The 18,206-nt window shown below is 38.1% G+C and overlaps 2 long non-coding RNA genes across 2 annotated transcripts; one reads left to right on the plus strand and one right to left on the minus strand.

The window, feature by feature from the left end:
* The first annotated feature begins 1,404 nt into the window (after positions 1 to 1,404).
* Positions 1,405 to 6,945, plus strand: LOC124290409. Its single transcript, XR_006901921.1, has 3 exons — positions 1,405 to 1,414; positions 2,142 to 2,143; positions 6,770 to 6,945. It is a non-coding gene; the product is annotated as an uncharacterized LOC124290409 (long non-coding RNA).
* On the minus strand, positions 2,561 to 6,760 carry LOC124290408. Its single transcript, XR_006901920.1, has 3 exons — positions 6,643 to 6,760; positions 5,873 to 5,876; positions 2,561 to 2,572 (listed from the first exon to the last, which is right to left on the minus strand). It is a non-coding gene; the product is annotated as an uncharacterized LOC124290408 (long non-coding RNA).
* Positions 6,946 to 18,206: the final 11,261 nt, after the last annotated feature.

Here is an 18,206-nt window from a genome sequence, read left to right on the forward strand (position 1 = left end):
GCCATGTGTCCATGCTAAATGGTATATTGTTAAAAGGTGTGTAAAATCCGACAGGATACTGAACATCAGATTTCCCAAAATAGATGCTAAAGACGGTATAAACATACAGTCCTTAGCATCATTTTAGTGATCTGTTACAACCTATGCAATCTTGACTCACACTGGACTCAAATTGCAACTGGAAATGTCAAATTGGTGCTGAACTTGTTTTGATTTGCTTCATAATTAGTTTGAGGATAACCTGATATATTAGTCGTTAATAATCTCAGAGGAAGATATATTTCATATTCGGTCATTTCGTGATTCATTAGTAGTTTTTGTCATTTCATTACAATTTTCCATTTACTTCATGAATATCTAGAGATTTCATCCATCCACGATGCCCTACGGTGTAACAACATTGAGTTCTCTGATAAATGCAGTGTTTTCGGAGGCTAAACAATTATTGACTCAGTTTAGTCAGACCGATATGAACTCTCTTTGCCGGTCTCATCTCACCAAGTGATAAATGGCGATTACCGTGATTAGTCCCGTTTCTTCACCTCTGTCGTGACATAGCCAATATATACTTCGCACTGAGGCAGCCTCGACATCTTGGAAAGATTGTTTGGCTTCAAATGTCGCGTTCTCGCACTTTCGACAGCTTGCACTGTTTACCAAGTGTCAAGATCGCGAGAAAGGGAAATATCCCTTACAGTACTCCATCACGCCAGCTGACGTCTTCGTTTGAGATATCTGCCTTAAGACGTTGAATAAGGTATATATTTAAATGCTGCCAGTTGTAGAATTGGTATCAATCCCTTTCACCAAAGAATGAGTGCCCTGGTAAGTTGTTTTGAAAGCGGCTGTGGGCGGTATTCCAGTATTATCTTGGCGTGTCAGCTTGATGTGGGAGGACAGACAGAAGTGATGCAGTTTGGTGAAACCCACGAGTCCGTTTAATTTGCTTACGAACCTAATAACGTAGAACAGAGGTTTCGTGTGGTTTCGGCGCAACTTGCAAAATTTAACACCACTAGGTCACATTTCTTGAAGAACACTGTCTGTTTTGGGCTGGAGAATCGTCCGTACGCAAACGGAACCTTTCTCTAATATTGATCGCAAAGCTATAGACACAAGCCGAACTCACTTACTCCTTGACAAACACATGAAATATGTTGGTGAGCTTCATGAAATTATGAGAAACATGTACAATTTCATTGATGGTTATCTTCGCAAACAAACACCAACTTCCCTCGGCTGAATGCTGTTCCTGAAGGTTAACTGACAACGAGCTACAAATATATCTCATGATATACATATATTTATATAAACAAGTGATTTCTGCAGGTGTATAAGCAATAAATATATAAAATATGAGTCCAGATATTTCTTCTTATCCAATCTCCTTTATATCTGCACAAGATCTTTCGCCGTTCAACGGCTCTTCAGGTGTACAATGAAAGCTGAGTGTCGTCATAGGCGACACATAACGGTAATAGCTATGTCGTCATCATGCGTATGCGTAACGCGTCAGCGTGAGGTTTTAAATTAAACATTTAGCGGTCTTAAATCAACGATAAAGGACCGTAAAATTGAAAACAGAGTAGCTTTATCTTCATTCTATGAATGCGGGAATCGCCAGTTTACTATCTTTCCGTTTTATCAATTGTTAACAATGATAAACAATTACTGATGGAAAAAGAACAAATGTTCATAAGGCTGTTTAAACCTAAGCTTAATACAAAAGTATAATTTTGTAACTTTCTCAATGTAACTCAGTATGTATTTGTGCACTGAAACCATACTGCATACACGTCCACCACTATTGTTTCTAACAATACGATGACGTCACAAACGTAACCATACTGTCACCCATGACTACGTTTTACTTCTCCCGCTATTGTCACTAACTACGCATGATGACGACATAGCTATTACCGTTATGTGTCGCCTATGACGACACTCAGCTTTCATTGTACACCTGAAGAGCCGTTGAACGGCGAAAGATCTTGTGCAGATATAAAGGAGATTGGACAAGAAGAAATATCTGGACTCATATTATATATATATATATATATATATACGTCAAGGACAAAGTGATCCTGAAGAATTATGTCCGGAAAGTACCTCATGATAATACCAAGACGACTGGATCCCAGTCGTTTGAATGATAAATAATGATGGGTCGATGTCCTTTTTACCCCAAAAAATAAACCACTTGTATTCCATAAGGAAAAACATGTAGCTCTTAATTTGACTGTTTTATATCATCACTCGTCTCAGTTGTTCAGTATTGATGTTTTGTCTCTGGACCATGGTCCTATGTGTCAAAAGGACTGCTCAGATTAGCAATGGTCGTTTGTAATACAAGTGCTATAAGAACACCATCTCGCCATGGATCATATGAGGATCCACCAGTCAGCAGAATCCACATCAGTCTATTTGAGTCTGTACGTGAGGTATTTGACTCGTTCAATACATGTACAAGCAAACATACCTTTAATTAAGCCTTTAACCCATAAGAGAACATTGAATATATTTTCTCAACCTGTGAGTTTTCGAGTGGAAGGAGGAGTTAAAAATGTTCAACCTAAACCAATTACATTAAGGCAATGAGGCTCTACTATACTGTAAGCCATTAAAAACGCAATTTGACATTCATACTTTCTTTACTCACACCAATTTCAACATATATAAACCTAACTGGCAGATATGTTTTAAGTGAACATCTGTGAATAATTTCATCTGAAAATGTCCAGTCAACAACAACATCAGTGACGCAACAACGACATCAAACAAAGGAGGGGTCACTTGCAGTCAATATCGTGTTTGTCCACCGTGCGCTGCAAGACATGCTCGCAGTCTTTGGGGCATTGAAAGACACACATTTCTCAGGAACAGCTGTTGGATGGTCTGCAGCCTCTGATGGTCTGTGGTCTGATAATGACACCACCCCCTTCAAAACGATCATGTTCAAGGACACAGTTTGGCGCAAGTCGATAAATCTGTGGACGTCCATCTGCAAAGGATAAGTTAAACCTGGATTCATCTGACAAAATGACATTTGGCCATGTCCTGTTGGCAAGATTGGCCCCATTTGCTCCCCATCGCTGTCTGGCAAGTCTGTGGCGATGCAATAAGGTTGGACCACGGTACGGGTGACGACACCGGATGTTGAAGGCAGCAAGGCGTCCTTGCACCTTTTGGGCGCTGCAATGACGTTGACTTGTCCCAATTGTCCTCCTTGCCTAATCATCAGCTGTTTGGAACCGATTTCGCAAGTGTGAAACTCGGATATTGTGGTTTTGTCGAGCTGTTATCACAGTAGGTGCACCAGGTCGCGGACGATCAGCAACAGTTCCGGTAGCCCGAAAACGTTGTCTAAGTCGACTTACAGTGGATGGATGCACATTAAAGTGCCTGGCAATCATCACATCTGAAGCACCTTGGCTGACCATACCGATAACCTGATTCCATTCGTCTTGTGTCAAGTGTGGCATTTTCTCAAAGTGATTGAGTTCCACAATTCATTGTGCTTTTACAGGGCCTGGGTGCAGGTAATGCATGTGCACAACGTGTTTCATGAATGTGGTTGTGTTTACGAGAAATGTCAAAGGTTCAGTTTTAAGTATCAAAGTTCATGTGAGAGGAATGCTCCGGGACTCGAACTCGAAATGGGCCAGAATTACAGCCTTTTATCTCTACATCCTCTGTATCGCAGGCAAAAATCTTCAATAGAACTTTTGTGAGTTTCAGGACAACAAATACCAATTGCGTTTTTAAGGGCTTACAGCATATTTAAATATTGTTAAAATTTATGTAATAATCCAGGGTTCAAGAAATTGTTTATAACGTTATGAACCATTGCCACTATATAGTTTACCACCAGCTTGTGAAAAACGTTGTGTTACAAGCACATTTTTGATCGGGACCCTGGTCACATTCCATTTGGCCATTTTCTGGTTTTACATATGGAAAGGAATTGTCACATATATTATCACTGGTACCGTAAAATTCTTACTTTCACTGTAACTTGAAAACAAAAGTACCATAAGGGATGGCCGAATTGTTTTAAAAAAAAATGAAACTACTTAACAGTTTCAAGAAAAGTTTAGTTTTAGAAATGTTATGACAATACATATTAAAGGCTAAACTCTGACAGACTATACTGGATCGTTTAGCAGGGATAACGTGTGGGCATATCCTGCTGGCACCATCCGTCTGAGAGCAAGTGATCATTTGTAAATTAGGTCTTGATAGGTCTTAATCATAATACCAAGATATATGGACCCCACTCACATCAATATCGATAATGATCGCTATATTTATAGAGTTGTTCCAGAAATAACATACTCTCATTTTCCAGAACACATTTTCAGATCATCTTCGCATATTCATATGTTTTCCAAAGACACCCATGAAATTATATCTTCCCACAGTTTATAAATGATGCGAATGGTTAGTTAACAGTTAGCCCTCGGCTGAGCAGCACGAAAACAGTTTAACAGCAAATAATTTAAAGGGTTTTTAACTTATAAATGTCAGAACAAACTGTGGCTTGGCGTTTTGAACATCCCTGTAGGAAGCTCAACAACAACTTATCTTAGCTCATTTTAAGCCTTTATTGCGAAACAACATCCATATGGGCCCACATTAGCCCATAATTGAGTCCAATGGTCATTCGATGAACAAGAAAGGAATACCTTCCCTTAGGCCAAGTGAACAATCTTGCTTCATTAAAATCACATCGGGGCACATAATTTGTATTTTCTCCACCTTCATGTGTATCTTTGTTGTGGAAAGTAAACGGTCGATTCTCACAGGAACCAAATAAAATCAGCTTTGCTTCTATGCCTTGATGAAAGTGTTTGATTATATCATTGCGTATAATTGCAGTCGTGTGTTCTCCTTCCTTGCCGTTTCAGACGAGCAAGTCAACCTCTAATTGCATCGACAGACGCTCATACAGTGACGCTAAAAGCACTTCAGCGTAAAGTGAGGAACATTTTCTATATCGACACCAGACACCTTCGATCGTGCCTTAAATGATCCAGTCATGAACACAGATAATCAACATTGTAATAAGCAAATTTACTGTCACTGTTTTTGCGTTCTTGGCTAATTGACTGTCTTGATCTTAGTTATTTCTAGCAAAAGATGAGTTGAACAAGAAAAAGTGTATCACATAAGAATGGAGTTGAACTACGTATGTGTCCCAAACACTGTAAAAATATAGTTGACATGCAGATATTTATAAATCGCAACCTTTTTTTTAGGAAAAAAAGCCTCACATATATAATACAGGCGAAATACAGATGTTTCACACGAAAGTATTGTTTAGATTCAGGTGTTTCATTTAAATGATATCTATAAAGTAAAATATCGAACATTCAAAATACCGCTTGCATAATTCTGTATTATATTTTATGTTTCACCTAAAGATACATTTCAAAAGACAGATGTTTCAGAAACATACTATCCTTAGAGTAAGGATGTTTTCCATACAAAATACAGTTGAGATGTTTCACACACAAACATATTTGACATACAAATGTGTAATATAGACAAACAGTAGCCAGAACACCTGCTCGAAAGGAATCAATATTTTATTATCCATTTTATTCGGGTACATTTGTGCAGTAAACACGATAAGCAAGTGTGACGGCCCACTTCATTGACGTCACGTTCAGTTGTTTAATGACGTCACAGACGACGAAATACTTTAACAATGGTTGCTCTCCAAAAGTGATACAGTTTTCCCAGAAATTATTATCTGTGTTTCCTAATACTGACAATAGAATTTTAAAATAAGTGTTACATTATGTAGTAATGTAATCAGTATGGGAGGCAACTCTCGTAGGCTTAAGAATGAACCTTACTGCATCAAGACTTATCTCCCCTGGTGTAGCAGACGGCTTCCTTTGTTGACATGGCAGATTTGACAGCAGATGAGAAAAGAAAGCTGCTTCTAAATGATGTTGAAAGGGGGGTGACTAATGCAAAAATGCTGGTATACATGACGTTCCTCTGTCTACAGTATACTGAACTTTGAAGAATATTAAGTCAGGAGTTGGGATTGAGCACTAGACAGGGCACAGGGACCAAGGAAGTTCAGTACGACGGATCGCCGGCGACTTGCTCAGATTGTTAGTAGGGGAAAATTGAAAAGCATTGAGATTATCAGAAATGAGATGATTAGTAGAGGAAGTCTTCAGGTATGCAATGAAACCCTTAGAAGAATTACAAAGGCTTAACTGGGTGAAAAAGCGCGGAATTCCCTCACCATTGATGAAAGATGTACAAGAAGAAAGACGTTTGTACTGGTGTAGGGCTCACGAAGATTGGGATAATGTTTTCTTTCCTGCTGAAAGTTCTGTCTGGCTTTTTTCCGAACTGTGTGAAAACTTGGACAAAAGATACTATGAAAATATCTACCAACGCCAAAAAAATAGTCTGAAATTTCACATGTGGGTGGGATATCATCATGTTGAGTAACGCTGTTGTGTGTTTTCACTGGAAATTTGACGGGGAACGATATGTTGACATATTAAATGGTCATCTCTTTCCAACGGCCCAAACACTGTATGAAGATTATTGGATTTTCCAGCATGATAACGAATATTGGGATATGCTGCCACACGATTTCCTTCAAACTTTGACCGGTAGTGTAACTCGGCGCATTCAGTCTTGTATTGCAGGGCCAGGAGGTATCACAAAGTAGTGAAAAGACACTTAGACTGTAAGAGAATTATATCTCAACATATTGATTAAAGTAAAACTACTATAGCTTATACCAGTGTGTTAACTCCACGGCTCCCTCATACTTGTGTGATCTTCTCACACCATACACTCCTGCTCGTGCCCTCAGATCCAGTAACCAACACCTGCTGGATCCTCCATCATTCAACCTCAAGACATTTGGTGCCCGTTCTTTTGCTTCAGTTGCAACCGCACTATGGAACTCACTTCAAGTGTTCAAGCGTAACCTCAAAACATACCTTTTCAGTTGATATAAACAGTAACTCTCTCCAAGCTCATATTTACTACAATACTGATTCATATGACTTTTTGATGTGTTTGTTTTTAAACATTTGTGCGCACTTTGAGCATGCCCCTTTGTGGTATGGAGTATTGCGCAATATAAGTTCCCTTATAATTATTATTATACACATGTACTAGACAATTGCCGAAACAACTTTCTCAATAATTTCTGGGAATACTATGTGTCCACATGTGCACATAATTATGATACATATGACACTGGTTTTGTTTCACCATATTGGTAATGATGGTCTCACACATACAGTGAACACTGTACTAGGTTCAAATATTCCATCAAACTATGATAATTCATAAATTTATCAATTTCAGCAAAAATCTAAAATAAATACTTCTAGGGTGTAAGAATAAGGATTCCTCTTGTGGACATTGTTACAATTATTGTAACACAAGTGACCACTATGCACACACGAATTGTGACAAAAGAATAGATGTGGTGCATATTCCCGTAATGAAATATGATGCTTGTATGATACGCAAGAACCTATAGAACCATAATAACAGATTTCAGTTCTAAATAATTTAATACTGAGGAAACAAGGATTAATCAATCTCCGTTTGAGAAACGTGAAAGGGGACACAAATTGATTCAGATCGCTCGAATCCATCTCTCTGTTAATCTATCAAGTAATGATTGTTCTAATTACACACAGGCATGTATCAGTTTGGCACGAGACACAAATTACTTTGTATTTAACTACTTTTGAAACGGACACCTAGCCATGTAATATGTGAAGACGCTACCAAAATCTCCCAATGATTCCCGTTATAAACATAATACCCATTGTTTAATAACTATGTGTTTCGCGTGTGGTATAGCTTTATACGCTCATTATCTTTGTGTAACATAAGGGACGTCGGTTTACCTCCTTGCTTTCTCCGTCTCTCCTTGGTATGACTGTGTGTAATAACTGGTGTTGAAGTCAAACACAACGATGATCAGAAAACTTGATCACCAAATGACTTTAAGTTAATGCCATCATAAATATCCAGTATGTATGTGTTCTTGAGGCAGCTGCCGTTTTCTTTTTAAACAGTCAGTGCTCTTTCCCTCTTGTCTATGCTTGTCTGCAGGTGTCAACTGCTGCATAATCAGTTCATTGCGGCATAAAACAGCATGCACATTTCACATCACTCACTCCACTAGGCAATCAATAAGCAAATGTCAAGTGGATTGTCCTTGTGATGTTCGGGGGATTGTGTACATGTTTAATACAACCGTTTTGCAGATGTAATTAGGATAACATAATAGAACATTTGCCAATTACACCATACCGATTAGATTGCATTTGTCTTCAACACATGGCTCAATGCCCGTGTCCTGTGTATTGGTTTCAAGTGCAATTTCACATGATTAAATTATCGCAGAAAACAAAATATGCGTTTTACTGCATAACTCTGACATGTTTTTTTTTAACTCATGTCGTCCGGAATAAGAGTACATGAGAATATTCATTCCCCTTGATCTGTATTAGTATTCTGAATCTCAGGACACCTTCTTCTGACAACCCGTCGGAAACATGTAAATCTAATAAGATCCCCTCAGGAAAAAAATGTCCTCTAAACAACTCTTGTCACTTTCGACAATTGGAAGATTTTGTCATTTCAAGACAGCAAAGATTTAACAAGAATTGTTTATGTAATTCTCATATTGTTTCATGTTGATTTTCTTCAAATATGTCCTGTTATGGCATGTCAGTGTCACACTGGAGGCTTTAAAGACCTTGCTCAATCTCATAGCAAAAACTGACACACACCCAGCTCTTAATTTGGTTTGGTTTAGATTGGAAGCATATTCATCTGAAACTCTTTCTTTCGATGTTACGGGTTTATGGACGTTGGTAAACCTGCGCATATAGGTTGAGAAACTACAGCGGCTTAAATTATATTGTTGCAAAGAATGCAAAGATACAATGAATCAATATGGAAATTAAATAAAATGTGATTGCATGTACTTCTGTGCAGCTTTGCATTCTTGACGGAATGATAAAGACTCCTTTTTATGGACAGTTGAATAGGTGTGTGTCATTGTTTTATGTATATCACACAGTTAATATGTGTTTTCATGGATACAATTTTCTGTCATCTACGTTTCTGACCAACAAGATGGGATGATATACACTATACTTCGTTTGCTATTTTTTCAACATACTATCGAACTGTACTGGCGTAGGTTATAATAGTCAAATGTTCTCTTCCACCAATCAAGATCTGGAGCTTAGCATTCATTGCCTATATCTTTAATTTCATTACTGCTTAACCAATTTTGTTTACACCTACAGACCAACGAAATGCGGCCAAAAAGTGTACCTTTCATGACTTACCGAGATGTTTCGTCCAATATGACATTAATGGAATGGTTCTATTGTCTCAAGGTCAATGCTTATGGCGAATATTTGATTTTACAGTCACCTATAGAGCCAGACCCTGCAGACTGTATAAACGGATTTCAGTTTCCCAATCGTAAATTTCCCTTCATGTCGAGTAACATCCTGCCAGCCTTAGCGTATGGCATCTACACTCCATCTGTTTACTTTAGAAACGTATGTATTATTATTTGATATGTTCACATTTTCAACAACACACTTTGACAACTTAAAATTTCAATAGCGTTTTTAACCATTATAGACCTGGTTAAGAAATTCGAGAAATTGTGTTTCTGACTTTCAAATAAATATGGATAAATATGACATGTCGATTGCCAACATAAAGCTCGTTGCTATTCCAGGCCATGCCATTTACATTGAATTTTTAATATCCTGTTTTGCTTTTTTTACAGGCTATATCATTATGGCGGGGACAACTGGAACATGATTATCTTTTCCTGAATACCATTTTATGACTGATTTTCAGTATTCAAATCTTGTATACTTTCTCATTTAGAATCTATAGAATTTGTTTCGGCCGATGTACGACCATGATTATTTTTTGTCGTTGACGTATTGAAATTATCCTATAACATATTACAGAACTAAGATGTTTGATTGAAAGCCCTAATATCAGCCTTGCTGTCAGCCCTTTACCGTATTTTAAGCTCTGCGTTATTAGTTCTAAACATCATAACATATCATGTAAATATCATAATTTCGTTTCAATAAACTATAAGCAAATCGTTTTGGATGACTCTGAGATCCCCCCTAAGTACAACAACAGGAAACGGCAACACAGTTATCTGAACTTGATTACATACAAGCCGCTTTTAAAGTAAATTTCAGCTTACAGTTTTATATCATATTTACGTTTTCTTTAAAGAGTCATGTCAAGGGTGTAAGAAGACAAGTCAGTATGAAACTATTCATCGTCCCCATGGGAATCTTGGGAAAGAATAATTCCACCTCCTCGGAAAAACAAGTTGAGCTTATCACGTCACATGGCCTGATATGTATGACGCAACCTCATTAAATTGTATAAATGCATTCTCATCTTTTATTTAGTACTACTCATGCCGGCCATGATGTTCTTTTTACGTGGACGTGAGACAAGCAAAATAGTAACTGATGATGGTGTTTGTATGCACTTTGCGCACGCAATAAGTGTTGGGCACGCCATCGTCACAGTGTACCCGCCGTGGACGTACAGTGAGAACTCCTAGCACGCCGAGAGCACTCTGTGATAGCGTTGGCAATCGCCAACTAGAATTCCGTGGGAACAACGCCTCATTCGCCGGAAGGAGACGTTTTTATCAGAATTTTTCTTCGATCCCTCCGGTCACAACCCCGTGCCAAGGTTTAAGAGGCGACTAACGAGATTGGGTGGTCAGGTTCGGTGACTTGGTTGACAAGTCATCGTATCCCAACTGCGTCGATCGATGCTCATGTTGTTGATCACTGGACTGTCTGGTCCAGACTCGATTATTTACAGACCGCCACCATAGAGCTGGAAAATTGCTGAGTGAGGCGTTAAACAAACCAAACCAATCAATCAAAGCATCGTAAATGAACATTACTGGTCAAAAGAAAGTATCCTCACGCGGGACTCATTTCAATCCTCTTATGAACATTTGCGTGATGACAACAGTAAGCCTAATGCAGAAAAAGGTCTTTTAAAACGTCATCTCTCCGTTTGAGAAGTGGTATCGTCAACACAATCATATGTCATGGTCAATGCTGAAGATATATTCTCGCTTGATCTTTTTGTGGTTGAAGTTTGTCAGAAATCACCATACTCTAAAAAGTATACTACGATGAATTTGGAATTTCTAATTCAAACCTACAACTGAACATTTACAAATAGATAAATAATAAAAACTAAAAACAACAACACAAAGTTTTTCTTGCTTTGTCGATGTAAGTGACTGTTATCGCCCACATTGCTGCTTTCAAATATTACATCGCTATCAAACGACTTTGGCAAGTAATTACTTGTAATGGATACAATGTAGAGGAATGACACGGATACTGAACATCAGATTTCCCAATAATGATGCTAGGGACGGTATACACATTTAGCATTAGACATTCTAGTAACCTGTTACAACCTATACAATCTTGACTCGTATTATGCCATCAAACTGGACTCAAATTGCAACTGTAAATGTCAAACTGGTGCTGAACTTAACCTGATATATTAGTCGTTAATAATCTCAGAGGAAAATATATTTCATATTCATTAGTATGAATTAGTCAGAATCATTAGTAGTTTTAGTCATGTAGCAACAATTTTCCATTCACTTCATCAAATCTAGAGATTTCATCAATCCACGATGCCCTACTGTGTAACAACATTGAGTTCTTCTGATAAATGCAGTGTTTTCGGAGGCTAAATAATTATTGACTCAGTTTAGTCAGACCGATATGAACTCTCCTTGTCGGTCTCATCTCGCCAAGTGATAAATGGCGATTAGCGTGATTAGTCCCGTGTCTTCACCTCTGTCGTGACATAGCCAATATATACTTCGCACTGAGGCAGCCTCGACATCTTGGAAAGATTGTTTGGCTTCAAATGTCGCGTTCTCGCACTTTCGGCAGCCTGCACTGTTTACCAAGTGTCCAGCTCGCGAGAATGCGAAATATCAATTACAGTACTCCATCATGCCAGCTGAGTTCTTCGTTTTAGATATCTGCCTTAAGACGTTGAATAAGGTATATATTTAAATGCTGCCAGTTGTAGAATTGGTATCAATCCCTTTCACAAAAGAATGAGTGCCTTGGTGAGATTTTTTCAAAGCCGCTGTGGGCGTTATTCCAGTATTATCTTGGCGTGTCAGCTTGATGTGGGAGGACAGCTAGAAGTGATGCAGTTTGGTGAAACCCACGAGTCCGTTTAATTTGCTTACGAACCTAATAACGTAGAACAGAGGTTTTTGCAACATTTCACAGCACTAGGTCACATTTATTGAAGAATATTGTATTTGGGCTGAAAAACTTCCTTTTGCAAGCTCAATGGACACCAACCTGACTCACTTACTCCCTGGGAAAGTCATGTAATATGTTGGTGAACTTGTGAAAATTATGAGACACTATCACATGTACTTATTTTTGGTGGTTATCTTCGCTGTATTGGAAGATTTATCAGATAACGATCGCGAGCTGGCGCATGGTCGTGGTACCAACATCCGTCGGGGACACATTGGCGAATTATGTCTCGATAGTTCCCAATGATAATACCAAAACGACTGGCCTTAAATCATTGCAATGCTAAATAATAATGGAATAATGTTCTCTTTACCAAAGGTACTCCAAACATAGACCACTTGTGTTCCATAAGGAGGAAACATTTAAGGATACCTCTTAACTTGACTGTTCTATGTCATCAAAACGTGATCGTTTCAGTATCCATGTTTTGTCTGTCAAGACGACAACTCAGATGACTTTTAACAATGGTCTTTATTACAGGACAAGTTTACACGAAAATTAACCTTTTTGTCTTGCACTTTTTCTGCATAAAAAGTGTTTGTCATGCAGTCTCATAGCAAACACAGTGCATGTATAATAAGTAACTAAGTGTTGCATATTTTTGTAATATGCCTTTGGCATTATATCGATTCATATTTTGCACATTTACCGAGAGTTCTATGTCCACAATAAACACACCATGGCTTATGTCCCTTGTAAATGACAACATTGGGGCCCAAATTTATGTACAAAGTAAGTCTCTCTCTCACACACACACACACACCTGCATGTTATGTACAAAATCAATGAACCACCTTCCTATACCATTATAATGCAGCACAATTATTTAATATCTTTATGTACAAAATTGATAACCCCCCACCCCTCCGTACATGTGTACAAATTTAATGACCCCCCTACCTCCCCAGAACAAAACGGGTGATGTTGCTGGAATATTGCTAAAAGCGGCGTAAAACTAAACTCAGTCAGTCATATGAGGATCTACCAGTCAGCAGAATCCACATCAGTCTGTATGAGTCTGTACGTGAGGTATTTGACTCATTCAATACATGCAGAAACAAAGATACCTTTAGTTTGGCCTTTAACTCATAAATTTTGTATATTTTCTCTCCCTTCGTGATTTTATTTGAACGAGACATTGATAGCATTTCAACGTAAACAAATCAAACGAAGGCAAAGATACACTACTTAAAGAAAATCTTTAAAGAATCAGACGTGTCAGCTGACAAATGTGTGAGTAGTCACAGGGCCCAAAAACCACACACCTGTACTTCCACCACGTGAAAGGGTCTAATAAAGTCGAATGACGTCATTCGTGTATCATTTGCCAGCAGTGATATGATAGGCCATGGTATGTTTATTATAGAAATACAACTACCTGTAAATGTGCAAAGTATGAATCGAAATAATGCAAAAAGCATATTACTTGTTTGTGACATCTGTAATGTATGGGGTAAGACACTGCTAGATAAATTATTTGTATGTGTAAAAAATGCAAAAAGGTCTTTTTTCGCGTAGACTTGCTGTTTGTGAAGGCGTTCTTGATTAGAAAATGTTAATAATCCTAATAGGAGCTGATCCATTACAGCAAACGTTCGTGTCGCACGTCATATTCGCTGTCTGATAGTTAGCAATCACATTGTAGGAAACACATTAGTTCGGTTATTAATACCACTCTAGGTTAGCAGAGTTTAACACAGTACATACATACTCGTTACAGAGTGAAAATCCAAACAGTCGGATCGGCATTATGCATATTATATATATTTTGTCAGATATGTTATTTAGGGATTGCACTTTCTCGTATAAGTACACATTCTAGTCCTTTTGGTAGGTTTAGTCCCATCTGGGATTCCAACCATCACTCACAGAATGAGTCACCTAATCATCAGTAGACAAAATCTGCGATCTCACCCACTCATCCACCTTTGACAGGACATTCCAAATGAGTGACAAAATCAGTGAAAACATAATATGTGATATTAGAATATGTACATTATATAGATTATCGCTTTGTCTTGAGGCGAACAATTTACTTGCCTATGCACGTGTTTGTGACAACGTTGCAAAGTTGCACAGGGTAGTACGCTCGCGTTTTCTGAAAATATACTGAACAATAAACACCACCGTTTGTCATTTGTTCATAAAAGCATGTTCATGATAAGTTCGGAATCGCACAACTGAGCAGTGACGTCTTTTGAGATTGACAAGGGATTTATCACATTCATGTATTCCTTAGGGGGCGGTGGGGTAGTCTAGTGGTTAAAGCGTTCGTGATGTTGCTGGAATATTGCTAAAAGCGGCGTATAAAACCATACTCACTCCCTCATTTATTCTTTATTCTCATAATGGTCATAAAAAAGCTTTTAGTGTCGGCAAAACAATATAGTTAAAAATATCTTAACGTACTGCTTAGACCACATAGGGATTTCACACTGAGTGAGTAACTGGTCACAGTCCTTCGTACTTGTGTCTGTGCTTAATTGGCATGTATTCAAGACATGACGTAACCGATAACGGAGAATTTCTATAATCTCGGAAAAAGAACGCTGGCAATTGCCTGTCAAGAATAAATACTGAGCAGGTGTCTATGATCCTGTGGCATTTTGACTTCCTGTCCATGCATATATTGAAGACCTCATCTGACATGACAGCATCGTCTGTGGCGCCAGAACACGCCCCTGTCACGATGTACACAGAATAAACCAACTCAGTACTTACGCTAATACTAAACAGCTTTAGTACGCAAGACATCAGCATATATTATATTGTGCACGTATGACTTTTAGTTAGTCTAGCGATTTAAATGGATGATGGTGAACCCTCACCTTCAACGAACAACAACACATTTTGGTGATTTTGCTGGAAACAAAGCAAACGAGTGAGTGAGTGAGTTTAGTTTTACACCGCTTTTAGCAATATTCCAGCAATATCACGGCGGGGGACACCAGAAATGGGTTTCACACCAAAGCAAACGAAACTATTTTTAATTCTATTACCACATTATGAAGTACTTCAGCAGGAAACAAATATGTTGTTGCTCTTTTCCAAATATGCAGAAGAAGCTGATTGTCTGTTTCGCTGAATGAACGTATTCAGGAATTTTGAGGTTGCACGGTATAATTAACTTGATACAAATAACAAGGATTAACTAACATGATACACATAACAAGTACAAAATACATGATACAAAAGTCGGAAACTGAATTCTTCTTTGATCTGCTGTTTGACATCATTGTTCTGTATTGCTGTCATGCATATCGCCCCTTGCCTAATATCTGCATATCCATGGTCACTGAAGGTTTTGGGTTCGCGTGCATGCTCTTTAATGCACACTGAATCAGATTGTATTGCTGCACGTTAGCGTTACGATAAACACTCGGCAAATCTCGAGCTAACCGAAAATCATTTCACTCGGGATACAAAATTGATATCATATTGAACCTCCTGCTTTATTATAGAATTATGTAGCTATTTGTGAAATTATTTCAACACATATTCGACAGATTCAGCTTCTAATGACCAAATGTTATTAAGACGTTGAGTATTGAAGTTAATCTGTTACACGGCATTGTCCCTGTTGGCCAAAAGTTCAACGTTCTGCTTTTGCTTGATTGAAATAAGGGGTGTACTCCAGCAGAGCACATTCCTGATCTATGCCACGACGTCAGGAGGAACCTAACCAAGGGCACTGAGAAGCAATGGGGAGTCGGGCAGCTGTATGTTTTGGATACATGCGAGATATTCAAAAAGCGAGCTTATCATACATTTCCTGAATCCTGTAGTCAAATGGGACTGGAAATCTAATTCCGGCAATAGCTTCATTCGTTTTATCTAAAAAGACAATATCAGCTATAATGGCAAGAGGTCCTCAAGGGATCCACAGTAGTCCATGCCATAAATGTGAAAGTCGTCTCGGAGTGAAAGCCTTAAGCAGCACGAAGACGTCTTGGTCCATTCTGGTTTTCATAGCGGATGGAAATAAAAACATTACAAAAAATGATAAAAATATCCTACACTTGCTCATACATTTGAAATTAATGAACAAATGCACAGGCCGCCGCCATATAGCTGGAATATTGCTGAGTGCGGCGTAAAACTAAGCTCACACACTCACTCATAAACAAACGCAATATTGACTCATTTCAACCTGGGTGTATTTGACCGTGTCAAACGTTTTAAAGGTGATCAGGCATTCTGATTTCAAGAGATTTCACATACGTTTTTCATAGTGTTCTACTATACTCATGGAAATGCAAAAGGGAGCACATGAAGGTACAAGTGTTCCTTTATCAATTTCCATAATTTCATTCAGTGCAATACAAAGCATTCGCAGAAGCCTCGAAAAGAGTATAGGAACACTTGTACTTTCATGTGTTCCCTTATTCGTTTCCATGAGTATATTTCGAAATTTTCATTTGACCACAATTATCACTTATTCTTATTCACTATATGTGTAACTATCGTTGTAGATGAAATTCGTAATACTCTTAGTCATAATGTCATGGTAAAACTAAACGAGTTGCGTAGTGTCAAGCAATTTAATTTTAAATATGTCTGCAATAGACGTTGCGTCTGAACTCTGATTGAATGGTGTGAACTTTGACATTGGAGGGAAGAACCAACATTCACACAAACCTCCAAATCAGAAGATTGCATTAAGTTCTGGAAAAAACTCATTACATATGAATAAATACATCTGTCTTACATCGTGACTCTGAATATCAATAAATAGACTGAGGGAATGGCTTTCCTTCCTCAATACTCTTTTGTAGGAAGATTAATCATATCCGCTCAGCATGACAATCGTTTTGAAATAATATTGGTAACTGAATAAAATAAATACTTGATACGCTATATATCACCTGGCTCCGTCTGTGATGGGAAAATTGATTATGCTACAAGCGTACAAGAAGTATTATTCATTGCCTATATTCATCAGCTGTGTCCTTCAGAGACAGAAATACAGAGCGATATATCAAAAGAAAATACACCAAACAACATCCAGGAAGACGCCATGGTTCAAAATGTGTGTCTGTCAAAATCTGCTACAGACCCGTCCCCAGCCAGTCGTCCACATCCTATCAACGTTCAAATTAATTAGATAATGGAACAGGACGGATGTATTAAGACACGAATTTCCCTAACTCAAACGTCAGAGCTCAATGGCAAACATCTCATGACTCGTTGGCCTCCAATTTAGCAACGTAAACCTATCTGTTACTTGAACGTGGCCTCCACGGCAGAATCAGATGCTATAGTAGGCGTGCAACTAATCAAATCACACATCCAGTAAAAATGTCAATTCGTACAAATTAGGCGATAATCAACGTCAAAGTATCATTCTAATGCCCTGTTTATGGTCTGTTTCAGTGTTCTAACGACGACTTAAAAGACTTTGTCAATGTGAATGAACCCATTCTTGAGATTATGTTCCGAGTAATTGTTTGAAAGTTGTTGTTTTTTTTGTCTGAAGCATTATTGTATTATATGTAATTGTTTAATACAATTACGCAACTACATATCCATGGTGGATCATTTGATCGAACATCACAAAATTATATTTTCCACTGAATCTTTGAATCGCACTACAATTTGTTGTGTACGCGTACCTTGGAGTTGTCCACTTATGATCCTTTACCCAAGCTGCATAACTCTTCCCTCAATGTTCTACATACACATAACTGAGACTAGAATGTCCTAATTCATAGTAGACACAATATGTGAATTACTTCTTTGAGTGGCAGCTTTACAAGTTGGAGGGTCAGATAAGGACACAGTTTATAGATGAATAACTTCTTTATTTAGGTG

Source organism: Haliotis rubra, unplaced genomic scaffold (genome assembly GCF_003918875.1).
Source record: "Haliotis rubra isolate DU_JTF1 unplaced genomic scaffold, ASM391887v1 Scf464, whole genome shotgun sequence".
Classification (NCBI taxonomy): Eukaryota; Metazoa; Mollusca; class Gastropoda; order Lepetellida; family Haliotidae; genus Haliotis; species Haliotis rubra.